Source organism: Melopsittacus undulatus, chromosome 11 (assembly GCF_012275295.1).
Source record: "Melopsittacus undulatus isolate bMelUnd1 chromosome 11, bMelUnd1.mat.Z, whole genome shotgun sequence".
Lineage (NCBI taxonomy): Eukaryota > Metazoa > Chordata > Aves > Psittaciformes > Psittaculidae > Melopsittacus > Melopsittacus undulatus.
In genome coordinates, this window is record NC_047537.1 from 5,072,428 (window position 1) to 5,082,712 (window position 10,285).

Genomic DNA, 10,285 nt, shown 5'->3' on the forward strand with positions numbered 1-10,285 from the left:
GATCCTGGATGGGGGAATCCCCCCAACAACCCCATTCAGCTCTTGGCTTTGAGCAAGATTCACCCTGTGACCCCACAACTGATGCCAAGGTGACTACAAAGGAAGGTGCCCAAACCTAATCCTAAAGCCCCCAGTGCTGGGATGCTGGCAGGGAGAAGCCGTAGCATCCACTGCCAGCACTGCACTTGGGGCTGGGAGAGCCAAGTTTTGGCAGCATCAAGCCCTAATAAGGGATGAAGGAACCTCCTTGGTGCTGAAGACTAAGGCTGATGGACCAGGCTGCCAGGAGGGAGACAGTGACCCCAAGCACTGAGCAGGCAGGGACGGCAGGGAGGGAGCCTGTAGTGAAGAAGCCATCAGGCAGCAATAGAAAAGAAGGAAATTACAGGCCTTAAACACTTCCAGAAACAAATTTCTGATGTAAATCTTCCTTTTTGAGGGGGAAAAAAGAAAAACCAAGAGTGATTCTGTGCCTCCATCCCCCGCATCCCCCCCTCCGGAGACGCACACACCTTCACACACACACTGAAATTAGTTGTGACAGCTGAAATTCTGCCCTCGTCGGACGCCGTTTGACAGGGTACTTAAAAAAGGAGGGGACAAAAAACCCCCACCACAAAATAGGAGGAGAGGGAGAAGAAAAAGGAAAGTGGTTTGGTGTCGCCTGGCGAAGGCGGAGGGGGGTGATGGGGTGGGGGGTTTCGAGTGATCCAAGGCGCATAATTCAGGCTTCTTGGATTGCAAAAGCTCCTCTTACCTAAAGGGCCTGCTGCCTTTATTTTTATCCAAATGGCTCAATTACTGCAAAGCCCCACAGAGAAAATTATGGATGTTTGCCTCTATTTTTCTCCCCTTGTCTCGACAACTGGAGATATTTTGTTTTCCTTCTTTCCATCTCCTTTTTTTTTTCCCTGTTTTGTTTTTGGTTTGGTTTTTATTCCCTTTCGGTGGTGGTGGGTGCGGGGGCTGGAAGGTGGCCAGGAACCAGGGTGAGGGATGCATGGGGAGATAGAGGATCTGAAGTGAGGGATGGGGCGATGGTAGGTGGTGACCCTGCCAGCATCACACAACCTGGTCCCCTTTCCATCTCCCTCACGCCACCTTTGGCTCCTCGTGTCCCCGTTATCCCTTCATCCCCATCTTTATCCCTCCCTCCAGCCCTTTCTCCCTCTCTTCCCCCCCACCTCCCTCCTCTCCTCCCCATCACCCCCTCCCTGTGCCTCTCAAAGCCACCATAATAGCAGCTTGTTTGGCACTTCACTTGGTCTCAATGAGAAAATTTCCCCCCTCTCCCTCTTTTTGCCTTCGTTATTTCCAAACCCTGCAATAGCTCCTTTGCTCAGGGCTGCGGGAAGTGCCCATTTCTCAACAGTTTTCTTTGGCTTATGTTTGTCATCCTCTGAATTACCGCACCGGGGAGTCCAGTCAGCCCGACACCAGGCCCTGCTGTTCACGCCTCTCCTGTTCCTTGAGATCATGGAGGGAGAAATTAGTTATTTATTTCGAGCACCACTGCAATGCACTTCCTCTGCAGAAGTGTTTGTTTTGATCCCTCCCTGGAGAAGGAGGCTCCGCAGGGAAAACCAGTGTGATGGCAACGCCGGGTCAGGCAGGAGATGGGATGAGGATAGGGCAAGGTGTGGGCAGCCCATGGGGCTCCTGGGAGAGGTGTGAGTGTGGAGACCATCACTGAGCACATGAGAGGGGTCCCCATCATGCTGAGATGCTTCCCTGAGGCTCCCCCTGGAGCAGATGCTGTCTGCAGCTCCTGAGATTCCAGATGCTGTTGTCCCATTAAGAAACCTGGTTGTCCATGGTTTGATGCTATGGTGAGATGGATCCCAAAACCACATGGTGCTGGGGGAGCATCTCACCCCAAGCCGGCCATGATGGCACAAGGGGTACAGCCCATGATGCTCTGCCCAGCACTGAAGATTGAATAGCTTTGGAATTAAGAGGAAGAAACCCTCCTCCAGCACAGCCCATGGTCACTGGGCATGAGCCCCAACCCTGGTCACCAGCCAGGGGTCCTGCCCTTCCTGTTACTCTTTGCAGAGCAACACCAGCCCTACATGGGCATCCATGGGCATCCAGGCTTTTAGGCAAGGGCAGAACAGACCAGGAATCGTTCACCAGCTCAGAGATGTGAAATGGAAGGACAGGGCCTATCCTTGGAGACTGTATCCCACCTCTCTTCCTCCCTGTGCCAAGGTCAGGAGTCACTGGTTTCATTGCTGAGTGTACCGGTCCCATTGCAGACCGGGCTGGCTCCTCAGCCATCGCAACAGTCAGGATGCTGCCAACACTCATGAGCCCTTCTCCTTGCATGAGCAGCACCAGCACCGGACACACAGGCTGCCAGGGAAGGGGCACAGGGAGCTGCAGCTTTAAAGAGAGAAGAGGAGCAGCGGGAGGAAGAAAACACACAATGGGCCCAGTGGGCAGACCTGCTATTTAAGTGCCGTTGAGAAGAGAGAGGGAGGAATTACAGGAGAAATGATAGTGCCCTGACAGCTGCCATTTCCCACCGCCAGTCTCCCCTAATGGAGTCCTAATGTAGTGGTGGGCTCTTCGCTGACAGCCCAGCCTGAGACGGGCTCGTCTTTGTGCTGGTGACAGATGGGACAGTCCCGCAACAAACCTGTAATCCTCTGATTTCTGCCACTGGCACAGCTTAACCCCTTATACCCCTGCCCCCCAGGTATGTGGGGTCCAACCTGCCCCTGGGGTCCCACATCCAGATGTGATGAGCCCAGCAGCAAAGAAAGGGGTTGGGAAGAGGAAGCAGCTCCCTCCAGCTCCCTCTGCATCACTGGATGGGGCAGCGCGAGAGAGGCTCATCCTGGTCACCAAACAGAGCCAAAGCAGGTCCCTATGGGGAAAGCAGAAAGTGGGACCCTGCTCTGGTTGGGCTCCCCGTGTCGCTCTGCCTGTGTGACATTTAAGCAGGCAGGTGAGTGCAGGCAGGTGAGTGCAGGCAGGTGAGTGCAGGCAGATGTGCTCTGCAGCAGGGTACTCAATGGGAGGGCTCTGGGCTACTTGCCCAGCACAGCACCCACCAAAAGCCTACCACTGGCTGCTGGCTTTGGCACTGAACCTCCTCGCCTGCCTCCCAGTTACCCCAAAATGGGGAGGAATTAAGCAGTTTTAAGCTAAAAGGTATGACCATACCCACCGAGAGCAGGCTGCCCCGGCTACATGCAGCTCCGGTCCTGATCCCTCGGGTGGCAGCAGGAAAAGCTGCTGGAGTTTTCCAGCAGAAAAATAAATGCATTTACTCTACACACTTATCTGTGTGTTGGGAAAAGGAGGGTGTGCTTAGGGACCCTCTGCACCACAGGGATGCTCCCACCCCCTGGATGCATAAGGGAGAGATTAACCACCTGCTGATCCCTTCTCTCCTATCCCAAAGGGCACTAAAGACCCATCGGAAGGGATTTTTGGATGGTCCTCTGTTAGGCAAACATCCAAGCCCCTCTGTCTCCTTCCCAGCATGGAGCATCTCTCACTTTCACCCTATCTGCTCTCCAATGCACATCTGGGTCTCTATCCCCTGTGGTGAATCCCACCAGCATCCTTCCAAGCTGCAAGGAGCTCTCTGCTCAGCATTCAGATACAGGGACATCACCCAGGATCACAGGCCTGGTGGGGTCCCAGCATCCTTCTCGTCTCCCCCCTTGAGCTCCCATCCCACTGGCATCATCCCTGCCTGCTTTCCTGCCTGCACAGGACTTAGCAGGTAGGACAGAGAGCTCCAGCAGGGTCCATCTGCTTGTCCACCAGCTGCATCCTGAGCTGAGCCCCACTCCTGCCTCTGCAACCACCCTCCCCAGCTCACCTTGACCTACCTGAGGCCACGAGGAACAGCAGCATCCCCATCCCACATCCCTGCCTGACCAAACCCTGGGGAGCAGCTGAGACCGTGGGGCCGATCCCAATGGATACTGAGGGTGCCCATCACCCTCTGCTCAGCAGACCCTCCTCGGCAGGAAAGCGCAGTGCAGGTCCCCGGCACAATTAGCCAACAAGTGGCTGTTTTGTGAGGGATTGTTGCTGATGTGTTTTGAGTGGCTTTCTGAGTGGAAAATGTGAGGCGCTGGAGAGGCCGGCAGACAAAGAAGGGGATGCATTAGGTTTTATTGGTCTGCTCCGTGCACATCTGACATCACCGCATGGAGCAAGTTCTGCCCGGAAAACGAGAAATAAAGCAAGGAAAAGGGGCTGAGGGTACAGGGGAGGGGGGAGCGCGAGTGATTCAGGAAGGCAATGGGGGCTTAATAGCAGGAGACACTGGAGCAAACTGTGTCAACCAGATGGGACCCGGGTGCTGCGGGAGGAGAGGGGAATTAGCCAACCCGTGCTTTGTTCCAGCAGAAAGCACGGCCCTCTCCCCCCAGGAGCTGCCTCCATGTGATATAATACAGCCCCTTTCAGCCGCTAAGCTGGCCAAGGACAAAAGTCACTGATAAATAGCGAGAGGGCAAGGCTGAAAGCAAAAGGCAGAGTTGCCAAGAGCCCCTGCTTTCTCCTCGGGCTGCCCGCGCTGCCCTGCATCTGCCCTGCTTGATGGTACCTGTGGCTCGGGGGTGATGCTGTGGGACAGGGCTGGGGACAGGAGGGGTTCTGAGGACATGGTGCCTTCAGCAGGGTGGTTGCAGTCCGTGTTTTCTTTGCATCGATTCCCTTTGGCAAGCCAGAAGAGCCCCTGTGCCTCCAGTGTCCTCCAGTATGCACCAGGAAGGGCTGGAGGCTGCTGTCCCAGACATGTCCCCAGCAGCCCGCTGCTCGGCCTTATTAAGCCAATGTGCATCCTTTACCTTCACTTCCACACCCCCAGCACCATTCAAACATCCCTCATCCAGCCCCAAATGCCATAAGGAGACCTCACTGAGTGCTCCTGCAGCAGCCACCTGCATCCCTCTATTCATATAGAGCCCAGTGAGCACCTTGCACCCCTCACTACCCATGCCACCCCCTGCCTATGGTAACCCCATGCCTGCAGGGAGGGGTACTTGAGGGCTGAAGCCACCCCTGCTCCTCAGGTTTTAGACCATGTGCACCCCAGCATAGAGCTCAAGACCAGCAAACTGGACAGAGGAGACCCTAAACATCCACAGTCTGAGCCGTCATCCTCATCTGAGGTCTCCCGCCTGGCCACGCACTTAAACCAGCCATGGGTCTGTGCTAAACAAGCGGGACCCCCATCCTCCCCACCCCCCCGGAAGGGTCATCCATGCTCTTGCAGAAATATCGATCCAGATAAACCAGGAGACACATTAGGTGCCCCCGGGGTCAGGAGATCAGCGGCTCAGCTGGCTGCCCGCTGCCCCGTGCCCATAGGGCCTGGCTATGCAGGACCAGGGTGGGCAAGGGGAGCACTGAGGGCCTTGGGAAGCCCCTTATGCCATCGAGGGGGCTGAGGCCAAAGTGCTTTTTGGCCAAGGGGAGGTAAAACAAATCGATGAGGGGCTGCTGTGACACAGTGACCCTGGTGCTGAGCCCTGGCTCCAACGTGTGACAGTAAATCTGGGCAGGGGGCTTGGGGGCAGATGGCTGGAGGGTGGGGGCGAGAGCAGGCACTTGGTGGTGGGATGAGAGAAGGGCAAAAGCTTCCAAACCAAGAGGAGTCCAGCAGAGAAAGGGAGAGGAGGTGGGAGAGCACAGCTCAGATGCTGGGTGATGCCTCTGCTGGGATGCCCCTTGTAGCTGAGAGCCAAGCATCACTCCCAGGTGGTCCCTCCTGCTGCTGCATGTGGCCTGGTCCAGCTGGGAGGGCTGCAGGGTGCTGGAGCAGAGGCACCCGGAGCTCTCTCCAAACCCATTTCCATCCCCTCTGAACAGAGGTCTCAGTTTCCAGCCTTCAGCTCCTGGCTCCCACCTCCCACCTCTCAACCCCCACCAAAGCCAGAGGGGAAGGTAGGAAGGCACAAACGGCTGCAGATCCGGTTACCTGCAGCCAACAAAACCTACCTGTGCCCCTCTCCATGGGGATGAACCACAAGGACCCCCCGGCCCTCCCCGAGCATCGCTGCCTGCCACGATTGAGTGACCAGATGGACATTGGGCTCACACCGCAGCCTCCTCTGAGGGTCCCTTGTCCCCCCCTGTGCCGGCTGAGCTTTGACGCTGTGTCCCCCCGGGGCAGCCTTTGTCAGGGGCGTGCAGAAGGGCCCCTGTGTCCCTCTGATCCCTGCCGGCCCCACGGCAGCGCGTCCCCATCCGGAGCATAAAGCTGGCTTTCAGGGACCCGGCGTTGGGAAACTCCCGGGAAGAAGCAAGGGAGCTTCTTGTTAAACGGGGAGACAAAGCCACCTTGTTAAGGGGTTTACAAAGGCAGCCATCTCCCCCCTTGCCTGGGAAGCTCACGACCGGCGACTCCCAACCGCACCGGGGGGATGGATGGCTTTCCCTTGGAAAGATAGAAACACTCAATAGCCGTGCTGTGCTGCAGCCCTGTGACCTGTGTGCAGGGCCCAGGGCACCTTCCCTGCTCCCATGAACTGCTTGGAGCCACAGCTCTGAAGGGAAAGGGGAGACAGATGCTCACTAAGGGGATTCCGTAGCGTTCCTGTGAGTGCACCAGCACTACCAGTGTCCCTGTTGAGGGGACTCCATCCTTGGCACTGCAGCCCATGACCACCACCTGCACTGCGTTGTATGGGGCAGCACAAGAGCATCTTCTGTCCCTCATTTGGGAGAGATGGAGCCCCAGGAGGGGATGTGATGGGGACACAGTCTCACAGGGCACAGCCACACAAGACCTCCCTGCTTCCCTCCTGCAAAGCATCATCACCTTTGCTTACATGGACCCTTTCTCTGCCTAAAAAAGTAAAGTTTAAGCAAAAAACTCATCAGCCCCACAGCTGCTCTCGTCCCCTGGGAATTTTGGCACACCCATGGGATCAGATGATGGGATCAGGAGGGATCTCAGCCTGTGATGGGCACCCCAGAGCCCCCCATTTTGCAGACCACATCCAGGGGCTCCAAACACCATGACCACACCTGATCCCTCAGGATGTGCTGCCCAAACCTGTGCATTGTTCTGAGTTGTTCTTGGCAACGCTTGCGCTCATCCCCACATGCACATTAAACCTTCAACCCAGTAATTACCTGAACCTCCAGAGAAACAGGGAAATTGCTCTTGCCATAGTGATGCAGCAGGCTGCAGTAGCCAGAACTGGCTGGTGAGCTTAGAGAAACCAGGACCCGGTGCTTGTACAAAGCCCAGCTGGGTGCAAGAGCCACCCAGGAAGTGGAGATCTGCCTCTGCAATCCCTAGGGATGGGCAAAATGGACCAAGCTCCATGCAGTGAGCCCCATGGAGCAGCAAGTGCATTGCCAAAGAAGCTAAAGTAACAGCAAGGAGCTTTCATCCCTGTTTTTCCCTATGGTACATCCATGCCTCCCACCTCCACTTGCAGGTGGCACTCAAGGGGGGCCACATCCCTCCTGCCATCATCCTCACATCCTCCTCTTCCTCGGGCAATGCCATCCCTGTGTGAGCAAAGCTGGAGGCCATGTCACCTTATCCACTTTGAGCCAGCAGATGCAAGCTGCACCATGCCACCCCGAGGGCCAGTCCTTCACCAGGACACCGCAGCCATGGCTCTGCACCCCATGGGGCTGCGCTGGAGGCAGCTCTCCCTCACCGGCACCAGGATGAATTGGAGCACTGCAGCTTTAACACAGCGTGTGTGCTCCTGGGCTGGCTGCAGGGCTGGTGGCAGCGGGGAGAGCCCGAGGACACCTGCGGAGATCCTGTACAGCTGGGGAAGATTAGCCTTTTCCACTAGACAAGACCCATTACCATGTTCCAATATACCATCACTTCCGCTAGGAGAGCCTGCAGATGAGATATCGATTGCTGCGACCCCGGACGAGCCCTTCCCCACAGCCTGGGAGGGCGGCAGAGCAGCCCCATAGCATGGCCCATGGTGTAAAGAGGGGGTGCAGCTTCCCAAGGGCATCCCCAAGTGACCCCCAGCACCAGGGGCTGCCTTGGGGCAGGCTGGAGCTGGGGTGATGCTTAGTGGGGATGCAGGGAAGAGCTTCAAAGCCCAACAGTGATGCAGGTCCCACCCCAGGGGATGCTTTGCCCTGGGGAAGGGGAGGCCACACTCACTCTCTTAAAGCTGGGTGCTGCAGGAACAAGCCTGCCACCTTGAAAACCTACTATATTACCCAAAAACACCTCTGGAATGGTGTTACCAGGCAGTTCAGGAGCTTGTCACACCATGCTGCTCACCTCCTGCTGCAACGTGAGACTGGCAGCCCCTGAAATACCTCCCCAGTACTCACCAGGGGTGGAAGGATGCTGGCAACATACAAGGGGGATAATGAGAAACCACCAGATCCTGAGAACTGGAAAGGCTGATGGTAATTAAAGCAGTAATTAACCAAGTGGTGTTTAACTCACAGCATCCTCTTGCTGCAGCCCCTGGTTGTGGCACCAAGGGGAAAGGGCAGGCATGTGCTGGGTCTCCTCTATCCTGTGAGCCCATGGCTTTCAAGAGGTTTTATTTCCTCACACTGGGGTTGACTTCACTTTTCCAACACACTGAGCTCTGCTTTACCAGCACAATGTGTTTTCAGCCCCATTGGAAGCCAACACATGTGGCTCCTCCAAGGCTGACCACAGCCATGTCCATCCCCACCTGCAAGAGCATCCCTGTGCTGCCCAAGAAGCTGGATGCCACAGTACACAGCATCCTCAGTCCTCAGCCAAAAACCTCATTGCACATCCCAGCGGGTGCAGCAAGGCTTAGGCAACCAAGGACCCTCAGGTGTGGGCTCCACAGTGCTGCAGCACGAGTGCTGGAGCCAATTTGAGGCCTTGAAGTTAAATGGATTTGAGCATCCCAGGGAGAGGAGGCCTTGGTCCGATGAGCACATCCCACATTTCTCAAGCATTGGGACGTAAGAAGCTTCTGCTGTGACACTTTCTTGTTTGGTTGGGTTTTTTCCCTAAGAATAAGACACCATCTCCTCATTGCACCAAGTTATTGCAAACTCCACTTTGCCAGCAGAGCCCTCTGGCATGGCCAAGCCTTGTCACTGCTGAGGGTGGGTAGTGGAGGTCCCATGGACCAGCACAGCATCCTGAAGGGCAGCAGCAATGTTCCCATCTTGCTTTTTAGATGATGCCCCCCAGAAGATGGCTCCTGATGAGGTTTCAAGCCCTTTCCTCCACCTGGAAGAGGGCTGCTGTGGGATGAACAGTGCTGGCTCCACGTGGGCTCAGCTCTACATCCCCATTGACCATCACCACTGCAGCAGGGCTCTGGGATGCAGCTCATGTGGGACCCCTGCATGAAGCTGTGCTTTCAACAAGGACTTGCTGCCATAAGCAATGGGATGTAGGGAATGGGGCAGCCCCATGCAGCATCCCCAAAGCCCACAGGGGCCATACAGGCTCCACCAGCCCAGAAACCCATTTCTATCCCCTCACCTGACAGCCTGTGCTGCTGTCTCCTCCCAAGATGGTCGCTGCCAGTAATAGCAGGGAAAGTCACATCCAAGCTGGGAAAATAACATGTTATTTTCCCAGCTGTGATGTCAGAGCTTGTCACGCTCACAGGCTCAGCAGCAGGGCAGGCAGGGCATGCCTGAATGTCCCCAAATGGCCACGGGGCTTGGCTGGCCCCTGCGAGCTCCAGAACCATTCCCCTTTCTGATGGCAATGCTGCTTTAGCTCCCTAAATGTGTTGGAAAATGGGATGGGGGTGACTGGTTCCCAGTGGCTGTGCCTGAGGATACCCACCATGGGGACATCCCAATGCAGGTACTTCCCTATCCTCGTCAGAGCAGAAGCACATCCTAGGTGTTTGCATGGGTCAGAAAGTGTCTTTCTTTCCCCCTGCTTCCACTGTAGTTTTGGAGCACGTGTCTCTCACTGAGCCATCCCTGCATCCTGGCTGAGCCATGGGGATGGAGGGACCCACAACCCACCTAGGCACGATGGATGGGAGAGGAACCTGCTGCCCAGCCTGTCCTGTGACACCATCCAAAGATATTCCCCCTTGTCTTTCCCATTTCAACAAGCCCCAGCTCTGCTCTGCAAACACACCAAAATGAAGACAAAAGAAAGAGGATGGAATCCTCTTAACCCATCCCCACCGCCCCGCTCACCCTTCTGGCCCAGCACCATACAGGGTGACGTCCCTTGCTCCCCACCTTCCCACCAAGGTACCCCCAAACCCCCCCACGTCCTTCAGAGCCACTTAATCCATTACAAATTCCACAAAGCCTGGCTCAGGAAGCGCTGGGCCAGAAGAGCAAACAAACA